Raw genomic sequence first — 22,379 nt, 5'->3', positions numbered from 1 at the left:
TCAATTTTGATCATTTATTAATTAGCAAAAATGGCAGGCTTCATTTATCAAAAAGAGTCGTTTTAAAGAAAAATAACGTCAACAAGTGTGGTTGCTCATTGCTGCTGTGCATCTGTGATGCTTACACGCGCACGCACAAGCCCGCTAAATTAAAAAAGTTTGAGAATTTTTGAATTCTCGGGTGGTCCAGATTTTTGGACTTCTACTGCAATATAATGTCTTCTTTGTTCCGTTCCAACCGATCTCTCCCTGTAACTCTGCACTCCGTCCTGTGCTTTTACTGCTGCGCTCTGCCTGAGTTGACCAGCTGGGCTGCTTGCAACACAAACTTTCTCACTGGGCCTCAGTGCATGCGACAATGAACTTGAATTTTAACTCTGCCCCTGAGCTGAGTGGCTTATTGGACCGGGTCAGGGTGTGAAGTCATTCTGACCATGGACTGAATCCTTCCTTTGAGTGAGGATATTAAGAGTTCAGTTTGAGTTAGAGTCAAGTTGTTTTGCAGTTACCGGTATTGATATCGGCATTTTATTCATGATTAACTCAATGACTGGTGATCAAATTCCCTGCAGTTAAGTATCGATTACTCATCCAATATCATCATGAACTCGATGTAGATTGTTATGCATTTGTGATTCTTTCATTGCATCACTGCCAAAGCACAGGACAGGAAAAGGCAGCAGAGAGTTGTGAGCTCATCCACCACCATTACAGGCATCAGTCTTCACTCCATTAAGGACATCTTCAAGAGTTGGTGTCTCAAGAAAGCAGTTTTTGTCAACAAGGTCCCTCACCAGCCCACTGTTCACTGCTACGGGAGATGCAGGAGCCTGAAGACGAAGAACCAACATTAGAAAAGCAGCTTCTTCCCCTCCGCCATTGGATTTCTGAATGGACAATGAATTTTAAAGTTAAATTTAAATTTAGACATAGCAGGCCCCTGCGGCGCAATTACACAGAAAACCCCCTGTACATTTCGAGTGGTGGGAGGAAACCGGAGTCCCCTGGGGAAAGCCCACGCAGGAACGGGGAGAAGGTACAAACTCCTTCCAGATAGCACGCGATTTGAACCTCAATCCCAATTGCTGGCGCTGTAACAGCATTGCACTAACTGCTACACCGACCACCCTGCAGACGATGTCGTGGACACTACCTCATTTTTTTCTCCGTCTTGCACTAATTATTATTATTTATTAAATTTTGTATTTGCAGAAATGTAATTTATAGCATTGTTGCACCTGTAATTGTACAATACAGCTGCTGCAAACCAACACATTTCGTGGCACATGTTCATGACAATAAACCTGATTCTGATTTTGCAACTGTTGCTCTCCCATACCCTTCTATGCCAGTTTGGCATTCCTTATTCCTCAAGATGAGTCACAGTGACAAAATCTCTTCCCTCATAGTGGTACCCTTGCAAAGAGACAACCCTTTCAGTCTGAACTTAAGCCCAGGTTCCTGAAGTCTCGGAACATAGTCCCACCTAATTCCCTCTTTTATTCTAATAGATCCTAATTTCAAAGTATCATCTTCAAAAAGCATGAGCTATGATATTCCAAATTTCAATCCCTTTAATCCAATAAATCCAGCTCTGTGACTGCTGCTTTATGTAGCTTTAATCTGTTGATAAAACAGATAAACATTTTGCATAACTTTACATCAAAACTTTCATAGCAATGAATAACAAAGCATTTACTGAGTGATAGGGAACATATAAAGAAGCTCAAACTTTAAAGAGATACATAATGACATAGATAAACAAATTTAAAGAGACGAAAAACATTCAAAGAAATATTTCTCGTGCTCACGCTTCCTTTACATCCTGAAGAATAATGAGCAAGCTGTTAGTCTGGGTGGATATTATGACATTTTACATCATAGTCACTATGGTAACACTACAAACAATAGTTCTCTTAAAGAAACAGGCATGAAAATAACTAAGAATTTTTAAAAGCACAAAGTTTTAATCTTTACACCCTATAACGTAAAATTGATCAGGTAACCCTACCTGTAATTGTCAAATTTTGTGGACCTTGTCCGTGAACTACTCTTTGCAGACGATGCCGCTTTAGTTGCCCATTCAGAGCCAGCTCTTCAGCGCTTGACGTCCTGCTTTGCGGAAACTGCCAAAATGTTTGGCCTGGAAGTCAGCCTGAAGAAAACTGAGGTCCTCCATCAGCCAGCTCCCCACCATGATTACCAGCCCCCCCACATCTCCATCGGGCACACAAAACTCAAAACAGTCAACCAGTTTACCTATCTCGGCTGCACCATTTCATCAGATGCAAGGATCGACAATGAGATAGACAACAGACTCGCCAAGGCAAATAGCGCCTTTGGAAGACTACACAAAAGAGTCTGGAAAAACAACTAACTGAAAAACCTCACAAAGATAAGCGTATACAGAGCCGTTGTCATACCCACACTCCTGTTCGGCTCCGAATCATGGGTCCTCTACCGGCACCACCTACGGCTCCTAGAACGCTTCCACCAGCGTTGTCTCCGCTCCATCCTCAACATCCATTGGAGCGCTTACATCCCTAACGTCGAAGTACTCGAGATGGCAGAGGTCGACAGCATCGAGTCCACGCTGCTGAAGATCCAGCTGCGCTGGATGGGTCACGTCTCCAGAATGGAGGACCATCGCCTTCCCAAGATCGTGTTATATGGCGAGCTCTCCACTGGCCACCGTGACAGAGGTGCACCAAAGAAAAGGTACAAGGACTGCCTAAAGAAATCTCTTGGTGCCTGCCACATTGACCACCGCCAGTGGGCTGATAACGCCTCAAACCGTGCATCTTGGCGCCTCACAGTTTGGCGGGCAGCAACCTCCTTTGAAGAAGACCGCAGAGCCCACCTCACTGACAAAAGGCAAAGGAGGAAAAACCCAACACCCAACCCCAACCAACCAATTTTCCCCTGCAACCGCTGCAATCGTGTCTGCCTGTCCCGCATCGGACTTGTCAGCCACAAACGAGCCTGCAGCTGACGTGGACTTTTTACCCCCTCCATAAATCTTCGTCCGCGAAGCCAAGCCAAAGAAGAAGAAGAATTGTCAAATTTTGTGGACCAATTTTTGCAGTAAAATGTAGGGGTTTCTTTTATTCCATGCTTCCAATAAATGTTTTAATACCAGCATATTACATCCCTGTAATAAACGGGGATTCAATTTAAATATAAACTGTTGAACCTGAAATTCAGAAATACAAGCTAATTCTACATTTACCCAACTAGGAGGTTGCTTAATATCCATCATTCTAGTAACAAACTTCAATTGTGCAGCTTCATAATAATTTTGAAAATGAGATAATTGAAGTCCTCCTAAAGCATATTTCCACATCAACTTCTGTAATGCTACTAACACTAACTTTCCCTTCTATAAAAATTTCCTCACCGCCATATTCAAATCTTGAAAAAAAAACCCTTTGGAAGCGAACATGGAATTAACTGAAATAAATACTGAATACATGGAAAAAATATTCATCTTAATACAATTTTCTTGACCTATCAATGTTAATGGAAAATCTTTCCATTTAATCAAATCCATTTTAATCTTTTTCAATAACAGCACATAATTTAATTTATATAAAGATTGATATTGTGCATCCACAATTACTTCTAAATATTTAATTTTATCAGACCATCTTAATTTTATAATCTGTTTGCACCCTTCCAAAATTGGCAATATTTCATTTTTATCTCAATTTATTTTATACCCGGATAACACACAAAATTGAGCCAAACATTCTTGTAAATACTTCAAAGAATGTTCTGGATGTGTCAAATAAATCAATACATCATCAGCAAATAAATTAATCTTATATTCATAATTTGAAATTTTGATCCTTTTAATATTATCATTCTGTCTAATTGCCTGAGTTAATGGTTCAATGACAAATGCAAACAAGGCTGGTGATAATGGACAACCTTGACGTGTTGATCAGGTTAAATTAAATGGCAAAGAACTTTGGCCATTTGTCACCACCCTACCAACTAGATTTTTATATAATGCCTTAAACCAACCAATAAAAAAAAGGGACAAAATTACATTTCTCCAACACCTTAAATAAAAAGTTCCACTCAACCTGATCAAATGCTTTTTCCCCATCAAGTGCAACCACCTTTGGTTGGTTGGGTTGCTGTCTTGATGCATTGATCAACGTTATCAATCTAAGAATATTATTAGAAGCATACCTATTCTTAATAAAACCTGCTTGGTCAACATGTACTAACTGAGGCAAATATTTAGCAAGTCTATTTACCAATATTTTAGCTATTATTTTGTAATCCACATTTAATAAAGTAATTGGGTGATATGAAGCCACATTCAATGGATCTCTGTCTTTCTTTGGAATTACTGTAATTATCGTAATTGAACAAGACTCTGGTAATGATTGTTCATCTGTTATTTGCTGAAGCACCTCCATAAATATAGGAGACAAATCTTCATAAAACAGCTTATAAAACTCTACTGTAAATCCATCATCACCTGGTGACTTTCTATTTGGCATCTCCTGTTTAACTTCTTTAATCTCAAAATCTGTAGATGGAGATTTCAGTTCCTTTCACTTCCTCCTTTCCCTAAAACCAGCAAATGTAAATCAGATCAAAAAGATTCAATAGAACCATCATCCTGAATTCCCTCAGAAGTATATAATTTCTGATAAAATAAATAAAATTGGTCATTAATTTCCTGAGGTTTATAAGTAACTATTGAATTCTTTTTAACAGCATTAATAGTTCTTGACGCCTGTTCCATTTTTAATTGCCAAGCGAATACCTTATGAGCCCTATCACCCAGTTCATTATAACGCTGCTTAGTACTTTGAATTAAGCACTCATACTGATAGGTTTGCAAAGTATTACAACATAATTTCAACTTAGTTAATGTTGCTTTTTTTTAACCTTTCTGAAATTCTTTTTCCAATTCAGCTATTTGTTTCTCCAATGTCAGACTTTCCTCCAAATACTGTTTTTTTTACTTTTGCTGAATAACTAATAATTTGACCCCCATGAATATGCTTTCAAAGCGTCCCATAAAATGAAATTACTATGTACTGAATTAGTATTTAGAGTCAAAAAAGAAGCAATCTGTTCCTTAACAAAAGTAATAAAAGAAATTCTGTTATAGGTACGAAGGGTAAGTTATCAACTTGTATCAAAATAAGATTATTCCTTTTTCAATGAATGATAGGTATTTAAAGGTGTGGCATTCTAAGGGTGATTCAGGATTGGGAGGTTATGTGCCATGAAGGGGTAACTAAATTGACTAATGTAAGCTATACCTTGGTTAATTATAATTTTTAAACCAATTGTATTTGACTCCTAAGAAATTGAAGAAATATGGATTTAGTCATTTGGATTTGTGTTTTAGATGTAGATTGCATATTGGAACATTTTTTTTCATGAAGTTTGGTCTTGTGATAAAGTTCAGCCATTTTGGGAAAAAGTATTTTTTGAAAAATTATTTAAGATCAAATTACCGTTAGTCCCAGAAATTATTTTGTTGGGTTATACCATTTCGTTGACTGGTTTGGGGTTGGATAAGTTTCAGATAGCTTTTGTTCGTCTAGCAATAGCAGTGGCAGGAAATGTGTCGTGATTACTTGGAAAGATAATATAGAAATTAATATAGTTCCTTGGCAAAATGAATTGAGATCTTGTATTTATATGGAAAAATTAACATACTATTTGCATGATAATTATTCATTTTTTGTTCAAATGTGGTCACCTTATTTGGAATGTATGAGTTAAAAATATCTTAAAATACTGTATTGTTTACTTTTGTTTGTAATTATTTGATATATGTTTTTTAGCTCCCCTTGCGGGGCAGGCTGAGGTGGGGCAGGGAGGAAGGGAGGGTTGTTTTTTTTTAGTGATTCATTTATTTTGTTTTTGTTTTTGTTATTTGAAAATTTTTAAATAAAGTTTTAAAAAAATGTAGGGGTTCAACTATTATTCACAATACTACTTTTAACCGCAGTAGGTACCTGTGTGGTTCGAATCATCAGGAAGTCGGATGGGTGGGCAGCCGAGGGGTCTAGGAGCAACTCTGTGGATGGGGCTGAGGGATCTCGGATGAGCAGGAGGCCGGGAGAGAGATTGCGGCCGGAGTTTTGGAAGCTCAGATGGGGAGGCAGCCAGGACCAAGGAGACAGCCTGCGGCTGGGGCATCGGGAGCTCCGGTGGGTGGGCAACTGAGACAAGGGTTTGTCGCTGGGGTGTCAGGTGCTCCGGTGGGTGGGTTGGCAGCCAAGGCGAGGGTTCATAGTTGGGGCATTGGGAGGGGTGGGTGACCGGAACCAAAAATGGGGGGAGGGGGAGATATCAACATTTACATGTGATATATGGAAAATGCCAGATTTTTGGGCCACAAATAGGGGTCAACTTTAATACGATATCAACTATTACATGCGTATATGTGGTATGTAATATTAAAAACAGAAGATATTGTGCATCAAATTTTGAGTCTTACTTGGGATTGTGATATGCATTTCAGTGAGAAAAATAGGAGTATTTTTTGCTTATTTTAAGATCAGTAACAATGCCTAAAGAACCCTTTACAACTGCAGTCTAGGGAATACATGATCTGTGAAATTTCTCATTCAGCCACATATTGTGAAGGATTTGCAACTACATCAGTTTTAGATGAGTGAATGAAAATCCCGGTCTCACTTTGAAGCTGAAACCGTGGGCGATGAGTCATTCGTTTCCTGCTTGTCATCGGCAGGAGTCCAGCACAAAACACTGTTTAAGGTTTACCTCCACCTCCCCCTTGGCTGGCTGACTGTCTGGGTAAGGATTCAACCAGAAGTTCAGTGGCACAGCCTTCTAGCTCGAACTGCCTGGATTCAGTTCCGACATCTGCCTGGGTGGAGTTTGCACATTCTCCCTGTGAAGGCGCTGGCTTCTCCTCTGTGTTCCCAGCTCCCCGCATAGGAACATAGGAACATAGGAAGTAGGAACAGGAGTAGGCCAAAATTGGCCCATCAAGCCTGCTCCGCCATTCAATACGATCATGGCTGATCTAATTTATGACCTAACTCCACCTACCTGCCTTCTCCCCATATCCCCTAATTCCACTATCATGTAAAAATTTATCTAACCGAATTTAAAATATGTTTAATGAAGCAGCCTCAACCACTTCCCTAGTTAGAGAATTCCAAACATTCACTACTCTCTGGGAACAACTATTTTTTCTCATCTCTGTCCTAAATCTACTCCCCTGAATCTTGAGACTGTGTCCTCTCGTTTTAGTTTCCCCGGCCAGCTCAAAAAACCTTCCTACATCTATCCTATCCATACCCTTCATAATCCTATATGTTTCTATAAGATCTCCTCTCATTCTTCTGAACTCGAGCGAATATAATCCTAGACAATTTAATTTTTCATCATAAGTCAACCCCTTCATCCCAGGGATCAACCTAGTAAACCTCTGGACCGTCTCCAAAGCCAGTACATCCTTCCTCAAATATGGAGACCAGAACTGGACACAGTACTCCAGGTGCGGTCTCACCAGTACCTTATACAGTTGCAACATTACCTCCCTACTCCTGAATTCAATTCCTCCAGCGATGAAGGCCAACATTCCATTTGCCTTCTTAATAACCTGCTGCACCTGCAACCTAACCTTTTGCGATTCATGCACAAGCCCTCCCAAGTCCCTCTGCACAACAGCATGCTGTAGTTTTTCACCCTTTAAATAATATTCAGCTTTTATTTTTCTTGCCAAAGTAGATAACCTCACACTTACTAACATTGTACTCCATCTGCCAGACCTTTGCCCACTCATCCAGCTTAACTCTATCCCTCTGCAGACTCTCCACATCCTCATTACAATTTGTTCTTCCACTCAATTTGGTGTCATCTGCAAACTTGGCGACACCACATTTTGTCCCCTCCTCCAAGTCATCAATGTAAATGATGAACAGTTGTGGGCCTAGCACAGACCCCTGCGGCACCCCACTTACCACTCTCTGCCAGCCTGAAAAACTCCCATTTATCCCGACTCTCTGCCTCCTGTCAGACAACCAATTTTCAATCCAGGCCAATAGACTTCCCCGGACTCCACTTTCCTGTAACTTACTGAGAAGTCTCTTGTGCAGCACCTTATCAAATGCTTTCTGGAAATCCAAATATACAACATCAACCTGTTCCCCTCTATCCACCGGACCCATTATATCCTCAAAGAATCCTAACAAGTTTGTCAAACAAGATCTTCCCTTTCTAAAACCACGTTGCGTCTGCCTGATTGAACCCTTACGTTCCAAAAGTTTCACTATTTCATCTTTAATGACGGCTTCAAGCATTTTTCCAACTACAGACATCAAGCTAATTGGCCGATAATTTCCAGTCTTCTGCCTACATCCCTTGTTAAAAAGTGGCGTGACATTTGCAGTCTTCCAGTCTGCCGGGACCTGCCCAGAATCCAAGGAATTTTGGAAGAACACTAAGAATTAGAAGCAGGAGGAAGCCATTTGGCCCATCAAACCCGCTCCTCCATCTATCAAGATCATGGCTGGTCTGGCTGCTGACTCAATTCCACTTACCTGCCTGCTCCTCGTAACTTTTAATTCCCCGACTATTGAAAAATCTGTTTCTTAAAAATACTTTTAATGAGGCAGCCGCAACTGCTTCCTTGAGGGGAGAATTCCACAGATTCACATGACGCTATGGGAGAAACTGTTCCTCCTCCTCTATGCTTAAATCAACTCCCCTGAATCTTGAGGTTATGTTCCCTTTTCTAGTCTCACCTGCTAGTGGAAACAACCTCCATGTTTCTATCCTACCTGTTCCTTTCATAATTTCATACAATTCCAAAATAATCCCCTCATCTGAATTCCAACAACCATAGTCCAAGGTGTCTACTCAGATTAGGCCTCTTATTTCCAGAATCCACCTGGTGAACCTCCTCTGCACCATCTGCAAAGCCTGCATATCCTTTTTCAAATAAGGAGGCCAGAACTGTGCACAGTTCTCCAGGTGCGGCCTCACCAGTTCTCATGTACAACAGTGGGTCTCAACCTTTTTCTTTCCACTCACATGCCACTTTAAGTATTCCCTAAGCCATCAGTGCTCTGTGATTAGTAAGGGATTGTTTAAGGTAGTATGTGGGTGGAAAGAAAAACTACTGTTTTAATTGTCCCTAATTGACTCCTTATGTCCACAGTTTCATCACTCGAAAGGAAATGGGCCAGTTTGTTAAAAAAAAATGAATTTCAGCAGCAGGTTTAGACGAAGAGTATCTTGTCAAGAATTGAAGACCCCCCCCATTCCAGTGAGTATTCACTTATATCAGGTAGAACTGAAAAAAAATCTTTTTTTAAAAAATCCAGCTCGGCAGTGTTAGGGATGTAAACATGAGGAAAAACAACCAACTTATTAAATAATTTACCTGTAAGAATAATAAAATGACCTTGTTTGTCTGATAAAGTTTATGAACTACAAATGGAATATTTTGATTCATTAAAATGGAAACTCCCCCTAATTTAGCATCAGTAGAAGAATGAAAACTTTTACCTTTCCACTTGGACTTGAGCCATTCCTTATCAGATTTCCTGAAATGGGTTTCTGAAAAAGAAAAATAATATCAGCCTTTAGGTGCCTAACATGAGAAAATACCCTACAGTGTTTAATTGGGCCATTCATACCCTTAACATTCCATGATATAAGCCTAATTGGGTTAATCATGAGTTATATTTAATGTTAATTAATGCTATGAAAATGATCCAACTGTATCTATCAACATTCCAAGAGCCGTCCCTTTGAGACCTCACTGTAACACACAATATGTCAACTGTGAAACAAAAATAACCTTGCAAATCCAACAAAAACCCCAACCCCAACTCAGAAGGTCACAAAACAAATTTGTAATCAGCTCAAATAATATATTTTAACCCTCACATTTCTACTGTAAACCTTAATATCCCTCCTTATATTAAAAAAATAATAATTTTTCCCAAAGAAAAAATTCTATAGAAAAGAACTTTAACCAAAGTGCAAAATACAAAGATTGCTGTAAATAAAAAACGATATATGCACATGTCCAGTAGAAACATGACTCGATCCCATGATCAGTTAAAATGAAAAAAAAAAATCATCTGGAGATGCATTAACATCATCAAAACTTTTAGAAATTTTAAACTTCAGAATTACATCAAATTAAAAAAAGACTCCTTAAACTATAAAAATCTACATTTAACTTTCCGAGCTCAGTGACATGAACTTATATTTGATTCTTTGAAATTTCCAAACCAAAATTAGATTAAGCGTGTGTACATTATTTCAGTGCTGACTGCATTTTCTCTCGGTCTTATGATAAACTAATCGCGCAAACCTACTTTCCCACCTTCAAATAATAAACTTCATACAGTATATCACTAATGGGACGAATAAATTAATAATCAAAATAGGTAAATTCTGTCAACATTAATAAAGTTAGATTAATAGAATCTATTTAATTCTTTAACATCAAAGAAAAGCAAAATAAAATAAATAAATAAGTTAAAATAATAAAGCATGTAATTATTAAGTCAATTAACCCTTCAATTAACACCAGAAAAAAGCGGCCTTTCCAAGATGAGAACAACTTTAGACACCGTCTATTAGTTCATATCAAACTTGAAGCTGAGACAGAGTCTTGGATTCACAGAATTCAAACATTTCTTACTGCCCTCTTCCAAGGTGATCTGCAGACGGACTGGATACAACAAAGCAGGTCTAAATCCTTCCTTATATAACTCAGTCATAACATCTCTATATTCTTTGTGCATCTCCATAACTTTAAGGCAAAAATCTTCAACAATTCTAATCTGTTGATCCTGATCGTTCGAATTTCTATTCCGATGAGCTTTGCGAATAACATGATCCTTATCTTGATAGGAATGAAAACGAAGAATTACTGAATGTGAATGATGTTCCAAGGTTGGCTTGGGAACTAGAGACCTAGTGCTCTGTCGGGCTCGGGCAAACACTTCCACGAGTAAATTTGAGAAGAAATCGGTGAACTTGCCTTTCTCAGTATCTTCCTTTAAGCCCAGGTTTTGGCATCTGCTCCTGCTCTCCAAACCGACCACCTTCGAGACTAACTTGGAGTTGCTGGGAGACAATGCTTCACATCGAGTTTCTAGTTTATCTCTTTCTTTGGCTTGGCTTCGCGGACGAAGATTTATGGAGGGGGTAAAAAGTCCACGTCAGCTGCAGGCTCGTTTGTGGCTGACAAGTCCGATGCGGGACAGGCAGACACGATTGCAGCGGTTGCAGGGGAAAATTGGTGGGTTGGGGTTGGGTGTTGGGTTTTTCCTCCTTTACCTTTTGTCAGTGAGGTGGGCTCTGCGGTCTTCTTCAAAGGAGGTTGCTGCCCGCCAAACTGTGAGGCGCAAAGATGCACGGTTTGAGGCGATATCAGCCCACTGGCGGTGGTCAATGTGGCAGGCACCAAGAGATTTCTTTAGGCAGTCCTTGTACCTTTTCTTTGGTGCACCTCTGTCACGGTGGCCAGTGGAGAGCTCGCCATATAACACGATCTATTTTTATAGTTTATCTATACAGTCATTAACAGACTCTCTGCAGAAACTCTGCAGTTTCCAAACAATCCTCTTTTGCTGAAATCGATTGATGCCTTTTTCAAGCTTAGAATCAATCACTCGTTGACTTTCCTTTGCTGCTGTAGTTATTTCTCGTGCTAGCTCCCGTGATTGCATTTTCAACGTGTCTGAAACAAAGTCTGATTCCCGGCCTCTGATACCCCGCTTCTCCGCTTTCCCATTTTTTTTAGCAGATTTAGCTCCTCTGGTTGTCGTAATTTTCCAAAGCAATGATAATAAATATTGAAGGGACAAATTTTAAGCCACTTTGGTTAAAAATTAATGACGATTAAGTGGGAAATGTTTAAGATCAGAGGGCCTAACTACTGCCTCCTACACTATGCAGTCGCCAGTCCAGAAGTCAATAGTAATATTCAAGAGGCTGCGAGAAAAACACTTGAATATGCAGGGAACAGAAGGAAATGTATCAGGTACAAGTAGTGAGGCTATAGTTAAGAATTGGGCAGCATATTTGGTTCACACCTGCGGGCCTAAGTCCTGTGCTGCACCTCATTCTAACTCAACGGGCCACTCAGCTTCCATGAAGGGAAGTGAACAGCCTAGGTTTTGGGCCAAGATCAGTTAAATGGACTGGAAGAGGAGAGACAGCCAGAACACAGAGGTGATGGCAATAGCTAGCAACTGAGAAGTGAGGAAGGGTTTGATTGGCAGATTGAATCAGGTGGGAGAGAGAAGAGTGGAGATTGTGAAAGATGTTGGAAAATAATAAGTGGAGAAGACAAACAAGGGCTAAAAAATTTGGAATCTCAGAACAAAGGAAGGTGGAGAGATGGTGGGCAAATTGGGCAGCAGGGTTGGCCTAGTGGCTTGCACCATGCCTTTACAGCTCCAGTGATTGGGACAGGGTTCTAATCCTATGATGTCTGTAAGGAGTATTACGAATCTGTATGCTTTTCCTCCCACCATTGAAAATATACCGGGGGTGTAGGTTAATTAGGTGCAAATTGGGCAGCATGGATTCGTGGACTGAAATGGCCTGTTACTGTGCTGTATGTTGCGTGTGGGTGATGGGCAGGCAGTATGTGGGTACAGGAAAGAAGCTGGGTATCAGGGACTGTGAGGGAATTGGAAAGAAGGGCACATGTGAGGACATGGGTAGATCAGAGGGGGAGCGATTTACTTGAAATGGGAGAATTCAATGTTCATGCCATTGAGAATAGACTATCCAGGTGGAATGCAAGCTGCTGTTTACCAAGATGATGTTCGCCTCACCCTGGCAGTGGAGGAAGCTGAGGACCGTGTAGGAATGGGAAGAAGAATTATAATGGCTTGCAACTAATAATCAATGCAGAGAGAGATTAAGGTTCTTGACTAGTCTGTACTTGGTCTTACCAATGCAGAGGAGGCCTCATCAAGTGTATCAAATGCAATAGAGAGGGTTGGAGGAGATGCATGTGAATCTCTGACTCACCTTGGAGGGCTCTTTTAAAGTCTCTGAATGGAGTTGAGGGGGACGAGTCGGTGTTTTATGCTCCAGATTTCAGCATCTGCAGTCTCTTTATAACACCATATTGACATGTCTGATTCACTGCCAGGTATTTCATAACTCTATCCTTAAACCATCCAAATTGCAGCAATCTGAAATAAAACAGATGTTTCTTTTACTGTAAGAAAGAAACTTGGGTTCTTTTCAAACAACTTTATCTATTAGCTAGAACACAAACCGACAAGACCTCGTGGAGGCAACCATTTTGAATCTACCCATGGTGCAGCAGCTCATCTTCTGGCTCACCCTAGTGGTCAGGATTAGCACTGGCAGTGCACTCATCGAGGGGTCAGCAGTGAAGAGGGACAAGAACTTTAAATTCCTGGGTGTCAACATCTCTGAAACTTCTGGGGCCTCCATGTCGATGCGATCACGAAGAAGGCTTGCCAGCAGCTATACTTTGTGAGGAGTTTGAGGAGATTTTGGTATGTCACCAAAGACTTGCAGAAATTTCTACGTGGAGAGCATCCTGACTGGTTAGATGACTGTTGGACATGGAGTTGCCGATGCATAGGGGAGGGAGAAAACTCCAGAAAGTTGTTCACCTGCCCAGCGACTTCGACAAGAGGCAGTGTGTTAAGAAAGCAGCCTCTATCTTCAAGGACCCCCACCACCATGCCCACGCCCTCTTCACACTGCCGCCGTCAGGAAGGAGGTACAGGAGCCTGAGGATGAGCATTCAGTGGCACAAGGACAGCTTCTTCCCCTCCACCATCAGATTTCTGAATGATCAATGAACCACAGACACTGCCTCACTTTCTCTTCTTCTCTTGCACTATTTATTTATTTTTGAAATGTAATTTGTAACAATGTTTGCACTGTAATGCTACAATTCTATGACATGTCCACAACAATAAATTCTGATTCTGATTCTGAGAAGGGTGGAAATAAATCTGTGGAGAGAGGAAAGCCATTTCAGGTCTGGTTCTGATGAAGGGCTTTTGAGCTGAAACATTAATTCTGTTTCTCACTCCGTTGATACTGCTTGGCCTGTTGCCTGCTCCCTGAATTTTCAGGTTGCATTTAATCATTAGCCGAGGCCCAAAGTATCGTTTTTTTCTTAGACAAACCATCAGAACCGTCGATTGAAATCTAACCCAGGTACTCGCAACTGAGTTGACTTTCCTGGATAGCACGCAAAGCCAAGATTTTTGTTATCCTATCTCATTACAAGCGACATTAAAAATTAATTCAACTGTTCAAATTCAATTCTATATATAAATTTTATGTAGGAAAAAGAATCTCAGGGTTTTATGTGAAGTCTGACAATCAGTCTGAAAACAGTGTACCTATGGACAACCAATTGGACAGACATCCACGAGGAAGAATGGGGACAGCTGAAGACCATTCTAACTGCAGAGCCAGTCCTTTTGACGCTCTTTGACGCATCAAGAAGGACAAAAATATCTACGGAATCTGAAATATGAATCTGAAACCAGATGAGCCCTCAGTTAGATTCCAGCCTGTGAAGCATAAACTAGTGGAACTCATAATTAAATCTCACCCCTGTATTTAGCTCCCAGACACCCCTATTCTCTACAAAGGCATCTTTGCATTAAATTCCAGCCTTTCACTCCGATTCAAACATCCTTTGTACTGTTTGTAAACCATCTGAATTCTTTAACTTGATTCCAGCCTGTAATTCATTTGCAAGCATTCATTTTACATAAACCACATGAGTTTCTCAATTATGTTGCAACCAGTAGTACATTTCCAGCTATCATTTATTCTCTTTTTGTGGATGCCACAGTGTGGAACGAAGGCTTTAGTTAATATTCTGTCTGAATTCCAGCTTTCTTGTAAATGTGATTACTAGCTCATGTCAGGTATTACAGACTTGGCTGAGGCTGCCAGAGCTTATATTAGTCCAATTATCCAAACATTATTCGCTACCTTTGGGGATTGATAGTTGATCTGGAGATGTCTAGCGCTGTGCCACGTTTCTGTGCTGAGCTGTGTGTTTGCTGAAATTATCGGACTAAAAAAACCCATAAAATAGCTTCAGAGCAAATAGAACGGAGCTTCAGCTATTTGTTTCGATTACCTCCAGAATGAAGTCATTGGTTCCAATCCAGTGCCTCGCGTCCCTGAACTATTAGTGTGGGAACGTTTCAAAATGTAACATTGAGGTTTTTGCAAGATTTAAAAACAGGTCGATGCAAATATTTGATGTGATTACAACCATCGAGCTATAAAATTACGTGGCAATATAAAAAGTTATGTTAAACGTTGTGTCATTTCTATATTGACCAAGTCTGGATTACCCTTGCTTCTCTGTATTCTGCTGCTTTGGTGAAAATTGATGAAATAATTCTGAAGGAAAAGAGCTGATTTTACAATGACCATCTGTGTGTGACTGCTATGGATATTGACATCAGTTGCTGGCGTCAGATTTGGGAAATAGTGCTCTGTTGGCCAAGATGATGTGATAATTTTTCAGCTTCAGTAGTGGGGACTGTTACTTCCCGCACTGCATAGTGCAGTTCAGCAGAACTACATGCTGTAAATGTAGAAGTTCGGAATCAGAATTTATTGCCGTGAACATGTCACGAATTTCGTTGTGCTGCGGCAGTGTCACAGTGCAAACGTTCTATAAACAGCTTTGCAACATAAATAAAGTAGGGCAAGGGAAAGAAGAAAAAGACAAAGTGAGGTTCTGTCTGGGGTTCATTGTTCATTCAGAAAACTGATGGCAGAGGGGAAGAAGCTGTCCTTCTGCTGCTGAGTGCTTGTGGGCCTGTTTCTCGATGGTAGCGGAGTGAAGAGGACAGGGCCTGGGTATGGGGGTCTTTGAGGATAGAGGCTGCTTTCTTAAGACACCGACTCTTGGCAGATATCCTCAATGGCATGGCTTCCATATACTGCCTGACACAGTCGTTCCACGTTGGTGATTGAGACAGATCCATTAATCCCTATTATGCTGCGTCTGTTTTGCGGTTACAGACAGCGATGCTTTGGGATTATGTGAAATTGGTTCGACCAATTTCAAATGTCTCCATTAAACAGGTCGCCTTTCTTCCTCCTCTCCTCTGCTCCCCCCCCCCTCCTTTTCTTCAGGCATTTGCCTGCTTTATTCTTATAAGTGATGAAGTCCCCAATATCTTAAATGCTGATAAGAGTGAGGTTTTGTATTTTGAAGGGACAAACCAGGGTAGGACATACACGGTAAATGGTAGGGCACTGAGGAGTGCGGTAGAAAAGCAGGAACTGAAAGTGGTGTCATAGATAGATTGGGCTGTATAGAGCCTTTGGCATGTTGGACTTCATAAATCAAAATATAGTGTACATGAGTTGGGATGTTATAAGACATTGGTGAGGCCAAATTTGGAGTATTGTGTGCAGTTTTGGTCACCGAACTACAGGAAAGATATCAATATGATAGAAAGAGTGCAGAGACAATTTACTAGGATGTTGCCTGGACTTCAGGAACTGAGTTACAAGGAAAGGTTAAACAGGTTAGGACTTTATTGCCTGGAGCATAGAAGAATGAGGGAAGAACTGATAGAGGGGTATAGAAAGAGAAAATGTAGGTAGACTTTTTTCTACTGAGGTAGATGAGATTCAAACTGAAGGACATAGGTTAAGGGTGAAAGGGAAAAGTTTACAAGGCACATTAGGGGGAACTTCTTCACACAGAGAGTGGTGGAAGTATGGAACGAAGTGCCAGCTGAAGTGGCTCAATTTTAACCATCAAGAAGAATTTGGACAGGTACATGGATGGGAGAGGTATGGGTGCAGGTGAGTGGGACTTGTGTGACAGAGTATATAGATATGTTTTTGGGAGATAAATTGGGAAAGGTTTGTTAGAGTAGGTTAAATACAAACATTTTAAAACAGATCTTATTAGAAATACTGGAGCTCTGCTAATGCTAGACATATTGGGGCCTCAACAGCTTTTGCAAGAGCTTTGAAGAGTGCTCAAAGACTTCACTAATGGATTGTTGTTTACAAAAGGCAACAGATGAAAGATCTTGTTGGAGCCAAAGATTGTCTGGAGCTGTTCTAAGAGAGTCATGTGGTTTTGCAAGCAGAGAGAGTCAAAAAGGCTTTCTCTCAGTGAGCGAGAGAGAGAGAGAGAGAGAGAGAGAGAGAGAGAGAGAGAGAGAGAGAGAGAGAGAGAGAGAGAGAGAGAGAGAGAGAGAGAGACAGATCACTTCCACAGGATGACTTCTACAATGTTACAGCCAGAAACAGCAGCTGGGCCTGGAACAGGACAAGCTGGCAAGCTTGTGGAAAACCCCATTTGGAAGACAGGTTTGTAACTGCTTTGTTCAGCCTGGCCAAAGCCCTTGTGGTTCATACAAGAGGAGAGGACTGGCTGTCTAATGTTTCACTTGGAATAAGTGAAACAAAAAGGCACTCTGTGGTGACCTGAAAGAAAGAGGTTATCATCTGGAGAACCCTGAAGGGGCAAGTTTCGTCAGCAAGACACTGAAGTGGCTGATGGAAAAGGAATCAGTTGTGGGTGTCAGCGTAGAACAATTTTCTCTCTGAAAACCAACAAGAATCTTCCTGAGCGGTAACCATTTACCTTTCAAGCACCAAAGCCTGGTGAACTTTATAAATGTTAAATTCTGTGCACAGTACAAGCATTGCCTGTAACCAGTGAACTTGGAGGAATGAGAAGTGAGATTGGACTGTGAACCAAAGAATTTTTCTGAACTTACACACACATTACATACACGTGCACTTAGAATTAGGAGGGGGTTAAGTTAGTTAAATTAAAGTTTAAAGATAATTAGAAGCAACTTCTGTTTAAATAACCCTTTGCCTTGGTGAATATCTAATGCTGCATAGTTTTGGGGTCCTCTGGGCTCGTAACAATAGGCAGAATAATACTTCAGCACCGTCTAGAAGGGTCAAAGGTCTGTATCTGTGCTCTAATTATCTATGGGTCTATGGTTGGTTCCCCTTTAATCCCAATAGACATTGCATGGCCTGCTGGGTTCCTCTAGCACATTTGTGTATTGCACTCGAACCCAGCATCTACAAACTTTTAAAAGATGAGCACTTTTATAGTTATAACCTGAGCTTCTATATCAGGAGATGGAAAAAGGGATCTTACCTGGTCTGGACTTGATGGCTTCCAAATGGCCTCTAATGGACCTCTCTGATGTAGGGGTCAGGTGCCTAAGGAGTAAAGGAGACAAAGAGCATAGGAGCTCGGTAAACCTGGGATTCACTTCTCCTGACCCCAATCTTTTTTTGGAACGTGTCTGAAAAGTGTGCCGGAAATCCTTTGACAGTACTGTTGGCTGCCTGGTACCTGAGCGGTAGATGGCCAAAGGTTCAAACAACTGATTTTGATCTTGTCCAAATCTCACTAGAATAGAAACAGAGTACATCTGAACTGGTAACATGAGGATAACAGGGCAAGTTCTCAAAGGAGGAGGCACTTGGCAAACTTGACATTTGCTAATGGACCACTTTTATTTCTGCTGCAAACAGGGCAGCTTAACGTAACGAAATAAACAACTTCCTTGGCAAACTAATTACTTTTTTTTTAAACTTGTTATTTACGGAATTGTAATTCATAGTCATGTTGCCCTTTGATCTGCACAAACCTGCTGCTGTAGAACAAATTTCATGACGTGGGTTCATAACAATAAGCATTTTTTTGCCTCCTGATGGCTGGTGGTGAACTTTACATGTGTTGCTGGATAACAGAAGGTCCAATTCCTACTGAGCCGAAGATGCCTATAATAAAAAAGAAACATCTTTTAACCCCATTTAAGTTCTGTCAGAAATAAAACTTCTCACACATGAGTCTCTTTAAAACTGATGACACGACAAGCTTTATTTACAAGTCTGCAGAGTTGGACTCAACTGGTTTCTCACCAGTTAAGCCCCGATACATACAGTGCATTGATTTTTATACCCTTATTGTTTGCCCTTCCCCTTCTTATTAATACTGTTTTAATTGGTTAGTATTGCAAAAGCATTCTAAGTATAACTGCATTTTTAATTATCACGTTCGTTACGTACGCTGTGAACTCTACATACACTAAATTCTGTTTCTCACCCTTCTTATCAATCTTTTGTCTCCTGCATGTCTCTCACTATGACCATGAAAAGATAGGTTTAAAAAAACATATCCAGCTGAACCTTTTGTCCTTGGCTGCTAGTAAACTCCCTGTCCGTTCTGGCTTCCCTGTTTATGATTAATCATCACATTTTAACTTAAGTCATTTTAACCTAAATTCTCTATATAACAAGTTCCTTAGTTGAATTAAAAACACACAATATACCAGAGATGATGTCCAAGAATTTTCAATGCTCATCAAGTGAACTAGATGGGCAAATAGATGCAAGTTTGTTGATTGCCCCTGGGTGATAATAATAAGTTTTACGCATAGATCTCTCAGTAGCCGAGTTTGTTCTCTTTAACATATAGATCTTTGGAATCTCCAAGCTTGCTTAATTGTGTTGAGAAGAAGCCCCTCAAACTTGCTCAGCCATTCATTAAAATAATGGCTGATTCAAGTTTATCATCATCTGATCGTAAATATACAACACGATGAAACAGTGTCCCTCTGGACCATGGTGTACGCACATGCACACACAATACCCAGTACATAGCCATCATTTAAACAATCAAAACAAATATACCAGTATTGCTAGTCGGATGGCTTTTCAGAGTACAGCAGTCTTTCATTTCCCTCTGGCTAAAGGGAAATGAAATCCAACTAGAGGTATGCCAGTTCATTTTCTAGAGATCATACATTTGCAAGTAAAGTCATCAGGAGCGCGGACCTCAGCAACTTTAAGTTCTTGGGAGTCACTATCTTGGAGGATCTTTCCTAGACCCAATACACCAGTGGCATCGTGAAGAAAGCATGTCAGCTCCTCTACTTCCTCAGGAGGTTTGGTGCGACACTGGAAACCGTGGCAAATTTCTACATAGGTGTGCTGGAAAGTGTGCTGACCTGCTGCATCATGGTCTTGTATGGGAACACCATTACCCCTGAGCATAAAGCCCTCCGAAGTAGTGATCACAGCCCAGGACATCACGGGAAAAACCTTCTGCACTATCGAACGCATCTACAGGGAAAACAGCGGTTGGAGGGCAGCAGCAATCATCAAAGACCCACACCACCCAGCACATGCTCTGTTCTCGCTGCTGCCATCAAGAGAGAGGTACAGGTGCCACAAGACTCACACCACCAGGTTCAGGAACAGCTGCTACCCCTCCACCATCAGACTCCTCATCAACAAACTTAATCAGGAACTCATTTAAGGACTCCGACTTGTGCCCTTTATTGATTTTATTTTGTTCTCTCTGTACTGCCCAGTCAGTTTGTTTACATTTGTTATCTGTTTACAGTTTTACATGTTTACATTGTGTACAGTTTATTTTTGCACTATCAATCAAAATGATAATTCTCCCGTGTCCACAGGAAAAAAGGAATCTCAGGGTTGTATGTGATATCATGTATGTACTCTGACAATAAATCTGAAATCAGAGTCTTACATGAATACCACATGCTTAACGTGCTTCTGCTTCCTTCCCCACCATTTCCAATGACCACTTCCCTGAGTAAGCTTCAGTTGCCTTCATTAAGTCATATTCACACAGTAGTTTCATGATTTGGTTCTCGAGATTGGCAGGCCTGCAGGTTTCATTGTTCTGCTCATAGCCAAGATGATAGAGTGAGAGATTGCACTTTTGTCTGGAGCCAGAATGGCAGCTGCCACCGTGTGCACTGCCGCCATCTTATTCTTGGCCTAAAATGCCCCTTCTCCGTCTCCACCTTGAATGGATTCAATGTCTCCTCCATCATTCACGGAGCCTCAGGATTCAAGGAAAGAAATCTCTGCCTCACATGGCTTATTCTAAAATTGTGGCAACTTGTTCAAAATAGCCCCAATTAAGACAGGCATCTGGCCAGCTAATACAGAACCTCTCCTTCTGCTAAACTCCAATGAGTGCAGGCCTGACCTCTTTTCACACACCAACCCCTTCATCCCAAGAATTAACTCAGTAGATCTGCTCTGCATGAACTCCAATACAATATTGCATGTGATATTTCAGCTGCCTTGTAAAATTGAGTCAAAACTGCTTTAGTATTCCATTCCTATTGCAATAATGGCTAATATTCCATTAGTCTTCCTAATTACTTATTGCACCAGCCCTTAGTTAACTCTCCAAAAGACATCTGGTCCATGTAATTAAAAGTTTCACAATTAGTTAATAGTTTTGGTTTCTACCTTGTCTAGAAGCTGAAGCAGATCAATCATGTTCCGTGGTGCATGTCAAAGAATCAGATAACGGTGGAGTAGACTTGATTGGCAGTTGTGCCTCAGATGCCCCAGAGTGAAAGTGCTCGGAAATTAGGTCTCATCCTATGGGCAAGTGCGTGACTGGAAGTTTTGAGGTTTGACTAGTAACAGCCACAATATATGCCAGCCCAAAGGCAGCAGGGAAACTCTGGCAGTAGTACATCCTTCAAAAAAAAATCAGAATCTGGTTTATTATCATGAATACGTGTCATGAAACTTGTTGTTTTGCAGCAGGACTGTTGCGCAATTACAGGTGCAAAATTACTATGAGCTACAATTTCGTGGATACAAGATTTTTAAAATAGTGCAAAAAAGAGAAAAAAAGATGAGGTGGTGTCCGGGGTTCATTGTCCATTCAGAAATCTGATGGCGGAGGGGAAGAAGCTGTTTTTGTACCGTTGGGTTCAGGTTCCTGTACATCCTTCCTGCTGGCCGCAGTGAGAAAAGGGTGGTGAGGGTCCTTAATTATGTCCTTAGTTGAGTGATGAATGATTCCCATGATGGCGCTGGCCGAGTTTACAACCCTCTGTAGTCTTACCCTGTCCTGTGCTTTGGCACCTCCATACCAGACAGTGATGCAACCAGTCAGAACTGTACCCCTGTAGAAATCTGGTGATGTACCAAATCTCCTGAAACTTCTATCAAAATATAGTGGTTGGTGAGCCTTCTTCATGATTGCATCAAACATGATGACACCCCCACTCCCCCCAGGATAGGTCTTCAGAGATATTGACACCCAGGAATTTAAAGTTCTTAACTCTCTCCACTGCTGCCCCCTTGATAAGGACTGGTTTGTGTTCTCCTGACTTCCCCTTCTTTTTTTTTTTTTATTTTTTTTTTAATTTTTTTTATTTTTCACACCATAAATCACATTAGCCATGATATACACAATTTCTTTTTCACACATATACAGTGACTTTTTCTCCCCCCCCCCCTTTCCTCCCAAACCACCCCCCCCACCCCCCCTCTCATCCATTTTAGGTATACAATCTAGGTTGCATTAA

At 40.8% G+C, this 22,379-nt stretch overlaps 1 long non-coding RNA gene across 4 annotated transcripts; it reads right to left on the bottom strand.

The window, feature by feature from the left end:
• LOC138753274 (uncharacterized) lies at nucleotides 1-21,511 on the bottom strand. 4 transcript variants are annotated; one of them, XR_011351068.1, is made up of 7 exons: nucleotides 21,304-21,511; nucleotides 18,660-18,792; nucleotides 18,161-18,418; nucleotides 13,021-13,187; nucleotides 9,523-9,573; nucleotides 4,493-4,584; nucleotides 1-830 (listed from the first exon to the last, which is right to left on the bottom strand). It is a non-coding gene; the product is annotated as an uncharacterized lncRNA (long non-coding RNA). The 4 variants fall into 4 exon arrangements; XR_011351067.1 differs by lacking the exon at nucleotides 21,304-21,511 and adding an exon at nucleotides 18,900-19,302; XR_011351066.1 differs by lacking the exon at nucleotides 21,304-21,511 and having other exon boundaries at nucleotides 18,660-19,302.
• Between the last annotated feature and the right edge of the window lie 868 nt (nucleotides 21,512-22,379).

This window comes from Narcine bancroftii, chromosome 2 (genome assembly GCF_036971445.1).
Source record: "Narcine bancroftii isolate sNarBan1 chromosome 2, sNarBan1.hap1, whole genome shotgun sequence".
Taxonomy (NCBI): Eukaryota; Metazoa; Chordata; class Chondrichthyes; order Torpediniformes; family Narcinidae; genus Narcine; species Narcine bancroftii.
The sequence above is the reverse complement of the archived record's forward strand: the minus strand, read 5'-3'. Positions and strand labels throughout refer to the sequence as shown.